Raw genomic sequence first — 13,478 nt, 5'->3', positions numbered from 1 at the left:
GCAGATCCTCGCATAGTACAGAAATTCTTATCCCAGAAAATAGCTTCTAAAATATAGGGAAGGTGAGCCATATTCCTATCCAGCATCAATGTATTGACAATCGGGGTTTCTCTAACATTTTGGTCTTAGTACAGGAATAAAAGTTTATCATCATGGATGATAAGTGTTCCCCACATATTGAAGAGCCAGTCACATCCTTAGGTGGAAGCTTTAGAGGAATGCATGCGAATTTAAAGATATATAAGAAAAGAAAAGTAGCAGGAGTTAATTTGGTTTAGTATCAGTTTCAGGAACAGATCCTTGTGGCATGTGACATATCTTAATCATACACCTACATTTCGTATTGTTTCCACCCTATCATAACGACAAGGTCTTGATTTTATGGAAGGAGATTCTCCACTGAAAGGAATGTCTGCCTTGTCAGCACCATTTGTTCCCTGAGTTTTAATATACTGGACCATATATTAAACATAATTAAACATACATCGAATATTGTGGTGTTTGCATATATCTCTGACAGGATCTGGGGATTTAAAAAAACTGCCCTGGCTCCTGTTTCAGAGCAAACATTGGCCCCAGAAATCTCCTAGGTTTGAGAAGGTCTCTAAGCAATGTGAAGAATGGAGGAGAACATAATTTGGAGAAAGGTCAGGAAAAAGGTAGCAGCCAGAGGACTGACACCAAGAAATTGAGTCTGAACATGGGACTTCTTGGAATTTAGTTCATCGTATTGCTCTAAATCCCTTCAAGAATCTTTTCCATTGGTAATCAAAACTTGAAACCCTGCACTGAAAAGAACCAACTGGTTGGAAATAATACCCTGAGAGGAGTGAAATTCATCAGTTAATCTGAATGGCTAACATACTTAATGTCCTCTGTATGTAAAAACGAAACTCCACCATTCATAAAACAAAATCCTTTGAACCGACCTTCAGTTAATGAAAACAGAAATGACTTGACCAAGGGCACTTCCTGAAGAATGAGAACTATCCTAGGTTTTACAACTGCAGAATTACATCTTCTGTGCAATTGCTCATCAGAAGGTGTTGCCTTGTTGGAGGAACAGCCTTACTTGTTTTGAGACATAAAATCCCTCTGCCCTAAAACAACTAAGGCTTAGGGGGAAATTTTGTTTTCTGTTGGGGAAGAATTGTCCTATTGACCTTTGCCTTCTCTTCTAAGTCAGACAGACTTCTCCCTTGCCATGGGCATTTTTTTTTTTTACGACATATTCAGTCAACTGGGGCTATTCATAGAGACCTTGTAAAAGTACTCGTGATTTTCATGTTCTTGGAGAGAGAAACACAAATCTGTTTCTCCTCCAAAAATGGACTTACCTCCTTTGCACACAAAAACTAAACTCCTCAGCATGAAATTATTTCTGAGTTATTACCTACCAAGTTGTTAGCTTCTTAATTACTCCAGAGTCACAGTTTCCATCCCCAGGTTGGTTGTGGTTTGACTGTTTCTATTGGCTTGTCTCCCAGAATCTCTCCTTTTGTTTTTTGCAGGCCTTGAATTATTTGTGGAAAAATAATATATATGTGTATGTATTTTTTTTAATCTTATCTTTACAGATGCTATATTTACAATATTGTATGTATTATAAGACAAATCTAGAATAATGGTTTAAACTTAAAAGGAAGAAAAGTACTGGATTTGGTTAAAAAAAAAAAGAGCTATGCTTCATTTGGAAAGATACGGAGCCCCATTTTTTCTATTTCCTAATTACTTGTTCAAGAGGAATTTTTTGTGGACCAAGTTCCATGGGATTAACCATGGCCTTATTTTTCTCTCCATCTTCATAAGTTTTTAGCCTGAATTTATTCTTGGTTACCAGTAACTATCATTTTTTTAAAAGAATATAAGTGCAGTGTTATATCTAACCTATAAAAACTATTAACATTTTGGAGACAAATGTTAAATGTACCACAAAAATGATGAGATAGGACCCTAAATTAAGAAACTCAAATTCAGTTCAGGAAGCCTTCTTCTTTCTTACATACTTAAAATATTTCTCTTCCAAAGACTACATTTGCCCCAGTGATGTAAATTTTCCATCATGGTTGGCATAATATCTGTAAACATCTCACTAAATGCAAAATGGAGTTTACATTTATGTGCATACTAGTGGAAGAGAAGTAAACTATTCTCATTTGCATGTAGCTATGTTGTCAAAGGCGGCCAACTGAAATTCAAGAGAGAATTTGTTTTCACCCAGCAATGTACATCACTTTCCTCTTGGCAAGGAAGCTGGTGTTAACGTTAGGTTTAGGTTTAACATTTACACCAGCGCAAATGTTTATGGATATTATGGAAAACTTATTTTAAAATCTTGATTTCCTTTCAGTACATTTACATACTGTGTGCTGATTAATAAATTAGGCACCAATCATGTGTAAATCAATGTAAATCACTAGTTTATGTACATAATATAAACTATGTAAACTTCATTTTTCATGCAGTGCCCTGGTTCAGCTAATCTGTGAATCTTAAAGAAAAAAAGTCAAATAAAAATAAATAAAAACTAAAGCATTTCACAGGTCAGAATGGGAAGGAGTATGACTAATGCCCCGACCGAGAAGGTTGCCTCGGTAAGAGGAAGCAGACCCACAGGAACTATCAAAGGTTGACATCCTGCTCAAGTCACAGGGACCTGGGTCCTTAGTTCCTGAGGGTCCTAAGTGGATTTCCTCCCAACGGTTGCCACAGTTGTCTCATCTGACCCCAAAGCAAGGGAAATGAGGAAGGCATTTTAAGGGCTCATGTGTCTGTTGCATCAACTCCCAGTGTCTTCTTGTTACTTCTTACCCACCATCTAGGACGCTTTATTTAAGTAGATACAAGGAAGTCCCCTATAGCTTGGTGAGCAAAATATTACTCAGTTTTTATTTTCCATCAGACAAAGACATTGGGAAAGCTTCTTTGTCATCTTGATTCAAAGAAATTATAGGACCTAAGAAATACATTATATCTTTGAGAAATATCTTGCCAAGTTACCCTAGGAAATGATTACTTTTACTTAAGCTGATAGTCCTATATTTCTACATATCTATCCCGAATATTGCAAATGAGGACAAAATTACTTTAATTGGGAGTATCTCTCTCAGGCACGTTCTCTTGGAGTCTTTTTGAAGGGTCTGACGTGTTTAAGAGAGTGACATATATTTATTCTCTACAGTCTGAACAGCCACAAAGCGCTATCAAAGAGATGACTTTGGAAAACACTGGGACTTTCTGTATAGACGTTACAGAAATAAATTTAGGTCAGATTAACACTTCACTTAAAGTACACTCCTCCACCCAAGATAAATGGCAACTTTAAGGTAAAGCAGAAAGTCAAGAGAATTGGATTCTGGCTAGGGTCTGGCCACAAACAAGCTAAGTGACCTAAAGCAAACCATCCTGAAACCTGATTTTCTCATCCTGAAAGTAAGGAATTTGGATCACTTCTCTAGGACCTCTGTCAGCTCTAAACTCTGATTCTGAATAAGAATTTCATGCTCATGTAGCTTGTGGCCAGCTACTTGTCACCCTCCAGTTGGCCTCTATCTGGAACCTTCGTTTCTTGGAACCATCATCCCATCATGTCCATTTCAAAAGCCAAAACTTTTAGAATACAGGGTCCCTGGACTGGTTCTAAAATTCTCTTCTGATCAAAACTTCTTAGCAATGTAGAGAAGGGACACATTCAGACGACATGGAAGGCTTTGAAATAGCTGGCGTTGTTTCCTTACAATAAAAAATCTAACTTGTTGAACTGTATTCTAATAACCTTTCATAGGAAGGAAAGTAACCAGATTGAGTATAATGCATGTGGTGCATATGAAAGGAAACATCAGGGGTGTTTTTGTTTTTGTTTTTGTTTTTGTTTTCCTCCTCCTGGGCCAAGTGCCTCATTTTAGTAAATCTGTGTCCTTGAAAACTCTGCCTGTGATGATGGCAATAGACATGTGGGACCAGGCAGTTTCAAAAGGCTGTTCTGTGAGAAATAGGCAAGACAATACATTTTATTTTGTAAGGAATTTCTCATGGCATGAGTCTCCCTGAACTTCACTTACTGTTGTGAAGGCTGTGAAGTCAAGAGAGTAGACAGAGAGAACAATTCCCATTTTCAAAAAGTACAGGTCAATATTATTTAAAGAAGACAGGTTAAAAAGAGGACAAAAACACATTTCAGGAGGTGACAGAGTCAAATACAGTAAGAGTTGTTGTGAAGGCCAAGATCAAACATCAAGTTCAGTTCTCTGAGAAGAAGGTACGCAGAAATGATGCTTCTCAGGCAGTTAATGAAGAATTACTCTCTTGTGCTTTGCTCTGAATGGACTGAGCACAGGCCCACTTTTTTGAACCCATCAAAATGTAGCCCCACACTATCCTGGAGCTTTTCATTCACTGCCTCAGAAAACAGAATCTGAGTTTCGTCGTGTATGGAAGAGCAGGGATTATCCATAGCTTCCCAGCATTAGTACCACTTGATGTAGATAAGGATGTGGGATCCACTTAGAGCGCTTACCAAGCTCTCTTTAAGTGGGAGAATGATCTGCCCCTAGGACAACTCCCCATTTTCATGGTTAGTTCAGAGGTGTCTCTGAGTGGTGCTCCCGGATCTACTCCTATAGCTACACTGTCCTCTGCACAAGCCTTCTCTATGTAAAGCCAGGCACAGAGTAAAAATCTGCTTCTTGCAAATGGAGAAAATACATGGAACTACTAGCTTCATGGCATGTGGCCATAATTCTAAACTATCTGTGGCCTTTTTCGGACCCATTTCCCTAAGTCTTTGCTCTTCACCAGAGAATGTAAATGGTTCATTCTGGTGATTATGGCCACGTCCTGCTCCCTAAGTATTCACTGGGATTGGGGGAAGGTTAAAGGGGAAAAGATGCAGGGGGAGAGAAGTATGGGACAAAACCTCTGTCTTCTTTCCCCCCACCCTGCCTCACCCCTACCTTCTCACTGCTCTACTGAAGGGTGTATAAATCCTGCTCTTGGTTAGAATTCTCCTTATTAACAGTGTTATATACATATAAATATATATATATATATAAATATATTCCTTTTTTTTTCAGCCCTGTAGACATAAACAGAACTTTTCCTTGATGATACAAACACATGGCCATTTTTTATTTGGGTTTTTTGTTGTTCAAAGTTTATTTTTGTTTATTGGATGGATTTTTTTCCCTGGATACTAGCTCTGTGAAGGAAAATAAAAAGCGCAATGTGTGTTAAAAAAAATTAAAATTAAAAAAAGCTTTTTTCTTTTCTTTTAAAATGTATTTAAATTCTGTTTCTCTCTTCTGTTACTTTACACGTATGAATGCTCTGCTCTTCTGTGAACTTAAAACAAAATGAAATAAACGTGAAAAGGAGATGTGTCTTCATTGACCTGAGTCAGTGATCTTGTGGTTGGCTGTACTGCCTCTTAGAGGTTTTCATGAATAAGACAGGATACGAAGCCAATGATGAAAATAATGTGAGGAAGGGATGGACAAAGTACCAAAGAATCACTTGAAGGTTCTATCCGTATCTCTCCTGTCACAAGTACCAAAGAATCACTTGAAGGTTCTATCCGTATCTCTCCTGTCACAGAAATAATGTGGCATTTACAATAATTGTCTTCATCTAAGCAAAGAGGTTCTCCGCAAATTTTTCTTTTTCTCCCTTAAGGAATCATAAGAAAGAGCATTAATTACCATTGGGAAGCTACAGATAAAGCATTAAGAAGTTCCAGATTGTTAGATTTGAGTGAAACCTTAGGACATGATCCCAAAAAAACATTAGGGGGTATACTCTTTCTTTAAAGTCTCCATAGTAGGGGTATCTTTAATGATTAGTTTTTTTTGTTTGTTTGTTTGTTTGTTTTAAGAGAGAGCGAGCATGAGTGGGGGATGGTCAGAGGGAGAAGCAGACTCCCCGCTGAGTAGAGAGCTGACTTGGGACTCAGTCCTGGGATTCCAGGATTATGACCTGAGCTAAAGGCAGTGGCCCAACAAACTGAGCCACCCAGGTGCCCTTTAAGGATTAGTTTTAATGAGATCCTACCTGATAGCAATATTTCTAAAGCCACCTATTTTTTTTTCTACTAAAAGTTTAGTTAATTCATTGTACATCAAAGTGATTGGAAGGGTCTGAAGTTTGACTCTTTAGTAGCCAAATTAGATCAGGAAAAAAACAAGAGAACTTATCCCGAATCAGAGTGGGTGGTCGGGGTAGAGGCTGAGGAAGTAAGCATTTGTGATCAGCTTCAATAACTGGCAAAAGGTCTCAGACAGAAGCAAAACCCCATGGTCCCCTCTGGTTTAAAGAGACTGTTTAAGGGCCCAATCTCCCCAAATTTGAATTTTACATAAAATTCTGAAAAATGCCTTTTTAAAATAAGTTTGCCAAACTCAAAGTTAAAGACACAGTTCTCAAACAAAATAGCCCTCACATCAGAAATGAGGGTGCCCTGAGGTCCCTGAATTTGTGGCCTGTGTCTGAGCCACCTTGAGGCTTTGCCTTCTGAGTGCCTCAGAAGAAATTCCTTGTTGTATACCCCACTTTCTACTCCCTTTATATCCATGTATTTAAAAGTATGTTCAAAGCAGCAGCTAAGAGCTGGGAAGAAGGTGAGTCTGTGAATCTAACCTCTTAAGGAAAGGGCCATGTCTTTTCACCTTTGTGATCCTTTCAGACCTAGCATGGTGAATGGCTAATAATTTAGCAAACATTTGTCAGAATAGAATAGAGTTGTGTTCAAAGCAACTAACAAATGTACTTCATGTGGAATTCTTTTCTACCAATAACTGTAACCTCACCACAATGGAAGACTTCTAAATTCAAGTCTACGGAACAAAAGGCAAATTCCTCCCTCACACTCACACAAAACTGTTACACAAACAAGGAACACTCTGCTGCCTGGAAGCCCAAGACTGGAGACTTAATGGTCTTTGGTGTGAAGAGGAAAAGGCCCTTTCTCCTCTCTCCCTGCCAGGTTCATTCTCTTCTACTCCCTAGACTGACCCATTGGGGTGATAAGGAAAAACTGTATTCTGAGATGGCTGACCAAACCAGCAAGAGAATTCCAGTCCCTGTCTCAAAGCCCTTCCGGGTTCTTCTTTCCTACCCAGTCTCCCTTGCGTGCCAAAAGTACCAAGTATGCGGAAGTGGAAGGGTATAAATTCCCCTCCCTGCTTGTGCTTGGGGCTCAGACCTTTGGAGAACAACCTCCTCTGAGCCCACCAGTGTTAAATAAACCTCCCATCCTCCAAAGTCTCCGAGTGCCGCTTGGTTCTTTCACCAGGATCCAGTCCAGGTTCCATAACAGGGTAGCCTTTCATCTGTTGAATCTACCTCCCGGCCCCAAAATCTCAAACTGTTGATGATCTTCAGAAAACCTAGGGAATTGTGTTTGAGAACACCAGCGGGGTGGGGGTGGGAGGGTGTCTTCTAACGTAATCACATCTTAAAGACCCAACCGTTCTCAATGAGAAGTTGCTGGCTGACTTGTCATGTGCTTTTAAAACAAGATAGTTTTTACTACATAAAGTCTGTGAAATTGGGACTAGCCATGTTATCTCTACTTTGTGTCATTCTACCTGCTCACCCTGCCCCTGTCTGGCCTCCCAGATCAAATTCAAGATCTATTGGTCCAAGGATCTTCTACCTTGGGTCTGTCTGCATAGAGAAGATGCTTCTACCAGTAGACACAGGAACCAGAGGTGGACCTGGAAACAAAAAGAGTTAGGGGTCCCTGGAAAAAGAAAGACAAGACAACTTTCAGGACACAAGAGAAGTCATCTTAGTCCCCCAGCTATTTCTGTGATGTATGCCCTACCAGCTCTTGTTGTCCAAGTACACTTCTAGCAGAATTTCCTAGGAAGTGTTAGAATTACAAACAAATGCAAAAACCTCAGTAGTTAAGGACTTAAGGGAACAAATGGAATGCAAGAAGTCTCTATCAAGCCAGGAAATAGCCTAACCATGTCAGAGACAATAAATCAATGGTAAAACTCCCAGTGCTGTTCCAAAAGTAAAGATTGATCCAACGTACACTCTCAAATTATTTTTGCAGGATCGAAACCGTGCCCCCATAGGGTTGATGAAGTTAAAACTAGCAGAAAACTTAAACCTGTTTTTTTCAGAGAACCCTTTCTCCCGTAATCAGCTACTGTGTCTTTTCAGACCCTACTCACAAATCCATTAGCTGTTTTTACAGAAGCCTGGACTCAAGGTCAACTGAAATAATTCCAGCCTCAGGACAAGCAACACCCTGCTTTTCTTACCCTGAGATAATAAGCCCAAGACTCCATCCAGTTTATACCGGGCTCTCCGGCTCTCCGAGCCTAGCAAGGCTATAGCTCCAACTTATCTGGCTGTAGCCTCTGCTTCATTATAAAGTCAAAGTCTCCACGCTAGGAGGGGCACAAGCGTCAGTAACATAACAGGATGCCGGTAGGAGAATGCCTTCTAAATGCGCCTGCCTTTATAGGCGAGGACAAAGCTCCCATTTGTGACTATCCGTCCTAAACCCTAAATAAAAAGAGTCCACTTATCCCTACTCAAGGAGCCACTGTCTGGAAGTTACTCTCCGTGATCTCCTTATTTGTTGCAAATAAAGATTACTTTGTGTGACAATCCCTTCTGGGGTAGTCTCTACTTATAACTCTAGGAGGAGGGAACTTTGGTGTCAGATCCTGATCAAAAGCTCAGGAATGGGGAAGGACACTGCCCAGGTCAGGAGACGTGGTGTGGTTGTGATCCCAAGCAGCTCCAGAAGAAGAGTTGAGAAGCTCCCAGGCAGCTGTCAATGAAAAAGGTCCTGCATTACGGTCTCTACCCCAGTAGCCACAGGCTCCATCCACAGGCCTCTACTGCATTAACATTTTGAGCCCAAATCCCTGGACTTTGAGCATAATCTCTCTGTCCTTTTATTCTTTCCTGGCTCCTAGATAATTAGTGTAGCCTGTACTGCTGAATTTTTGCCTTATTCTTAATATTTTTTCCCAGGCTCTATACCAGAAGTCACGAGATGGAATTCACCCAGATACATTAATATTTCAGCAAAGTCTTAAAGAAAAAAAAAAAGCCTCCCAGAACCAAGAGGATTCTCCAAGGAAAGAACTGAGAACCCCTCTGGAATGGAGACACTTCCTACTTCGAGACAGTTAGGTTGTGTTCTTGAAAATGCTCCTCATAAACATGGCCCCCAGGCCTGGCTGACCCTTCTCCACCTCGCCTCTCAGCAGCCTGGACCAGCTACAATAACACTGTCCTGAACTGATTTTAGCAGGACTAGAGTTATGCAGCTGGGCCAAGAAAGAAATGAGCCAAGAGGAGGCCTGGGTCATGGCCATTAAATACACGTGGGCTTTCCTAAGACACACACATTCCTCTGCCCCCTACACTCGTCATGCAGCCGCATTCTAGGACCTGGGGAATCTGTCTCAGGGCACGCACGACCAGTGGTCAAATGTGAAAAGATACACAGTTCTCCCTCTGCATCTATTAGTTCTTGTTTTACTAACTCCATCTTTCAGTGAAAAAAGCCTGGCTCTGGCTTTCTCTTGTTTTTCTAGAAGGATCATATCCTTCTCCCTAAGTAACAACATTCTGTTATGTTTCCCTTTTTAATCCTAATTTGTGATAAAATAATGGTACTTTCAGGATGACAAGATATTTGGATATTAAGTAGTTGGACTAATAAGAACTCCAATTACCTAATTCTGCCTCACATTCTAATTTTTTCTCTCTTTTTTATGAATTCTTTGAAGTTAATATTTATGAAATGTAGTAATACATACCTGGAATTGTTTTCATGAAAATAACACCCATACAGTCTTGGTATTATGTATCTCCACTTTTTTGATAATATAATTATGCAATATTTATGTATAATATATTTATAGTCACTGTTTGGACTACTGTTTTGCATTGATTCACATTGTAAATTAATATGGAGAAGAAACAAGAGATGAAAACACAGGAGAGTTAGTTTCCCAGTGTGGTTAGTGTTAATGACATAGGCTTGCAGCCCTGGGCCACCGTGAATTGTCATGCCAGATCTTTTCAGGAATGAACTGAGCCTGTCTGTCTGTCTTTCTTTCTTTGTCTCGCTCTCTCTCTCTCTTCTGTTTAAAGTCACCTAAATAGCCACTAAGGTTTTCATTTTCCCAAAGTCCCTTTGAAAATAAAGAAGTAATAAAGCAGAGGTTAAAACAAGAATTCCTGGTGGCTTATGTCACTGTTTTCATTAACATTTTAAATGGTTATTTTTAATGGTACATTTAACTAAAGCTAACTTATCCATGGGAAGAGAATGTGGCCATTAAGATCGGCATCTGTTGAACAAACTGAGGCCCATGTTCGGTGATGCATGATTATAACACTAAGAATATGACATGCTAACAGCAGCCTCATTAGCATTAATTGCTGCATTTTGTCTCACTTAAAATCTCCTGTATATATAACATTTGTTAAATATGTTACTGTTTTTGGGAAATAAATACACCCTAAAATATTATCACATTGGTAACAATGGAACTAATTCAAGCTTGGCATGGGTGACGTGATGATGAGAAGAAAAGAGAGCTGAGGCTACCTCCGTGGCCTGATAGTGATGACACGGCCTGACGGTGTCCTCCTGACAAGGGTTCACATAGGCGTGTGTGGCGCCTCAAAGGCAAGGTCACTTCTTACTATTGAACAAGTTGTCTAATGGGAGTACCGGGAAAAACCTCTGGAGAGGCATGAATACACAGATGCCAATTACTGGGCTTGCCTTCATTCACTTGTTTGTTCACACACAAGTCTCCATGAGGAGACTAGTGTGGACCAGGCACCACGCTTAATTATTCACCTACTCCCCGAGCACAAGCTCTTGTCCTCTGGACTTCATGTCTGTTTGGGGAGACAGACTTTGTTTTTGTTTTAAAGATTTATTTATTTATTTTAGAGAGAGGGAGCGAGAGAGGGTGGTGGGGAGAGGTGCAGAGGGAAGGGGAGAGAGAGAATCTTCAAACAGACTCCCCACTAATTGCGGAGCCCAACTTGAAGCTCAATGCAGGGCTTAATCCCAGGACACTAAGATCATAACTGAGCCAAAAATCAAGAGCCAGCTGCTTAACCGACTGAATCACCCAGGTGCCCTGTTCTTTTCTTTTCTTTTCTTTTCTTTTTAAGATCTTATTTTTAAGTGGTCTCTACATCCAATGTGGGGCTCTAACACACAAACCCAAGATCAAGAGTTACATACGCTACCAACTGAGCCAGCCAGGCACCTCAGGAAGACAGATGTTTAACAAAGATTTATAAGGCAATCCTTTCATGATGCAAATAAAGTATTTTAACATCCCATTTATAGTTCTGCCATTTGGTCAAACAGACTATGTATGCCTAGAGCTGTGTGTAGGTGAAACTGGGATCACTAAAAATGGGGCCATGAACACTCTATGAATGGAGAAGGCAACTTTTCAGAACTCTTTACCCATGCAGTGTCCTAATTCCTCCTTTTCCTTTTAAATTATTTGATTATGAAAGGTACTTCAGCTGTTTTCTCAGAATATGTCACACACACACACACACACACACACACACACAGCAATGTTTCCTCAACTTTAAATTTCACAGCTGTCCTGCATCATTATCCCCTCTGGGATTTCCCCCATTTATGATCTGTCACTGAAAATAGGTTTAGTGTTTTGGCTACACCCTTGTCAACACACCACTCATTTATTCATTCATTACCCAGTTATTTGTGGGTCCTTACTCTTTGCCAGTCTCTGTGCCAGGGACTGGGACGCCCTTGCAAGTAAAGGTGAGTGCTGTTTTTCAATCCTTATCTCTACCCACTTACTCAAGCTTCTGGTTGAGAAGAACATTTTGAGAGAGCATTACGTGAGGTGACATTGTGGCAGCAAATCAGCATTGCACATTCAAAGAAATGGATGTGACGCTCATGGGTGATGGTCGAGGGCTTGCTGTCCGGAGAGGAGGTGATGAACATCTGTGAGTGCTGTGTGGAGGTGCACAACCCTGAAAGCTGGCTTGGGGAAAGGAGGAAGAGGAGAGAGAATCTCCTGAAGAATAAATGGTCAGGAGCACAAAAGAATATCACATTCTTTCATTTACATCTCCCTACTTCTGGGCATGGAGAGGGGCTGGAGGTTGAATTGATCACCCATGCCCATGACTTAATCAATTATGCTTATGCAATGAGGTCTCCACAAAAACCCTAAAGGACTGTGTTCAGAGAGCTTTTGGGTTGGTGAGCATACGGAGGTCTGTGTTCTCTGAGAGCATGTGGAAGCTCTATGCCCTTTCCCCACACCTTGCCCTATGCACCTCTACCATCGGGTTGTTCCTGAGTTACGTTCTTTTATAATAAACTGCTGATCTAGTAAGTAAAATGTTTCTCTGAGTCCTGTGAGCTGCTCTAGCAAATTCATTGAACCCAAGGAGGGGGTTGCCCATAAGAGCTTCCCATCTGTAGCTCTTTGTGCAGAAGCAGGCGCTGGTTACCTGGGTTTGTGATTGGCATCTGAAGGGGAGGGGTGGTTGTGTGGACCTGTGCCTTTAACCTGTGGGATCTGACACTATCTCCAGGTAGATTGTGCTGGAATTGAATTGAATTGTAGGACACCCAGCCAGTGTGGGAGAATTGCTTGTTGGTGTGGGACCCCTTCACACACACACACACACACACACACACACACACACACACAGACAATTTGGTCTCAGAATCCCATTTAGTGGTCATTTGCAAGACAAAGAGAGAGCTCAGGAGAAACCAGCCCTGCCAGCCTCTTGACTTGCACCTCCAGCCTCTAGAACTGGGAGAAAAGAAATTTTTATTAACAGATCCACCAGCGTGTGCTGTTTTATGCAGAAGTCTCATACAGAGAGCAAATTCATTGGTCCATGTGAAGTTTTGCTGAATGTTTTTACTTTTCAGCCTTAGGGTGAAGGTAACAGGAACATGTATTTCTACTCTCACTCCAAATACGAAGGCAAATCATGGAGTCCCATAAAGTAGTGAATTGTGTAGGTAAGGGTAAAAAACAAAAATTAGATTTGTATATGTGTGTGGGGGGAGGGTAATGAATATAAAATATTGGATTATATATATGTATAAATGTACATATATAGAGACATACACAAGTATATGTGTATATATATATGTATAGAGAGAGAGAGAGAGAGAGATGAATTTCAGTTGATTTGTATCAATAGAAAATACATTTAGAGAGGTCCCCACCCTGCTCTGTAACATAGATTCACACAAATTCATCTGAATTCTTTGCCATGAGCTCTCTTTGTGGCACAGAAGCCGAGCACGGAACTGAGCAGCTCACTGACCACTGTGGGAAGCTAACCTTGCCACAGCTTTGATAAAACCCAGAGTATTGGTTCTTTGGCTGAACCTTGATGGAAGATCATAAGAAAATAAACTAAACAGATTCAAGCAGAAAGAGATAATCAAGGAAGAGTGAAAAGGA

This window comes from Martes martes (genome assembly GCF_963455335.1).
Source record: "Martes martes genome assembly, chromosome: 1".
Taxonomy (NCBI): domain Eukaryota; kingdom Metazoa; phylum Chordata; class Mammalia; order Carnivora; family Mustelidae; genus Martes; species Martes martes.
This window is presented reverse-complemented; position numbering follows the sequence as displayed.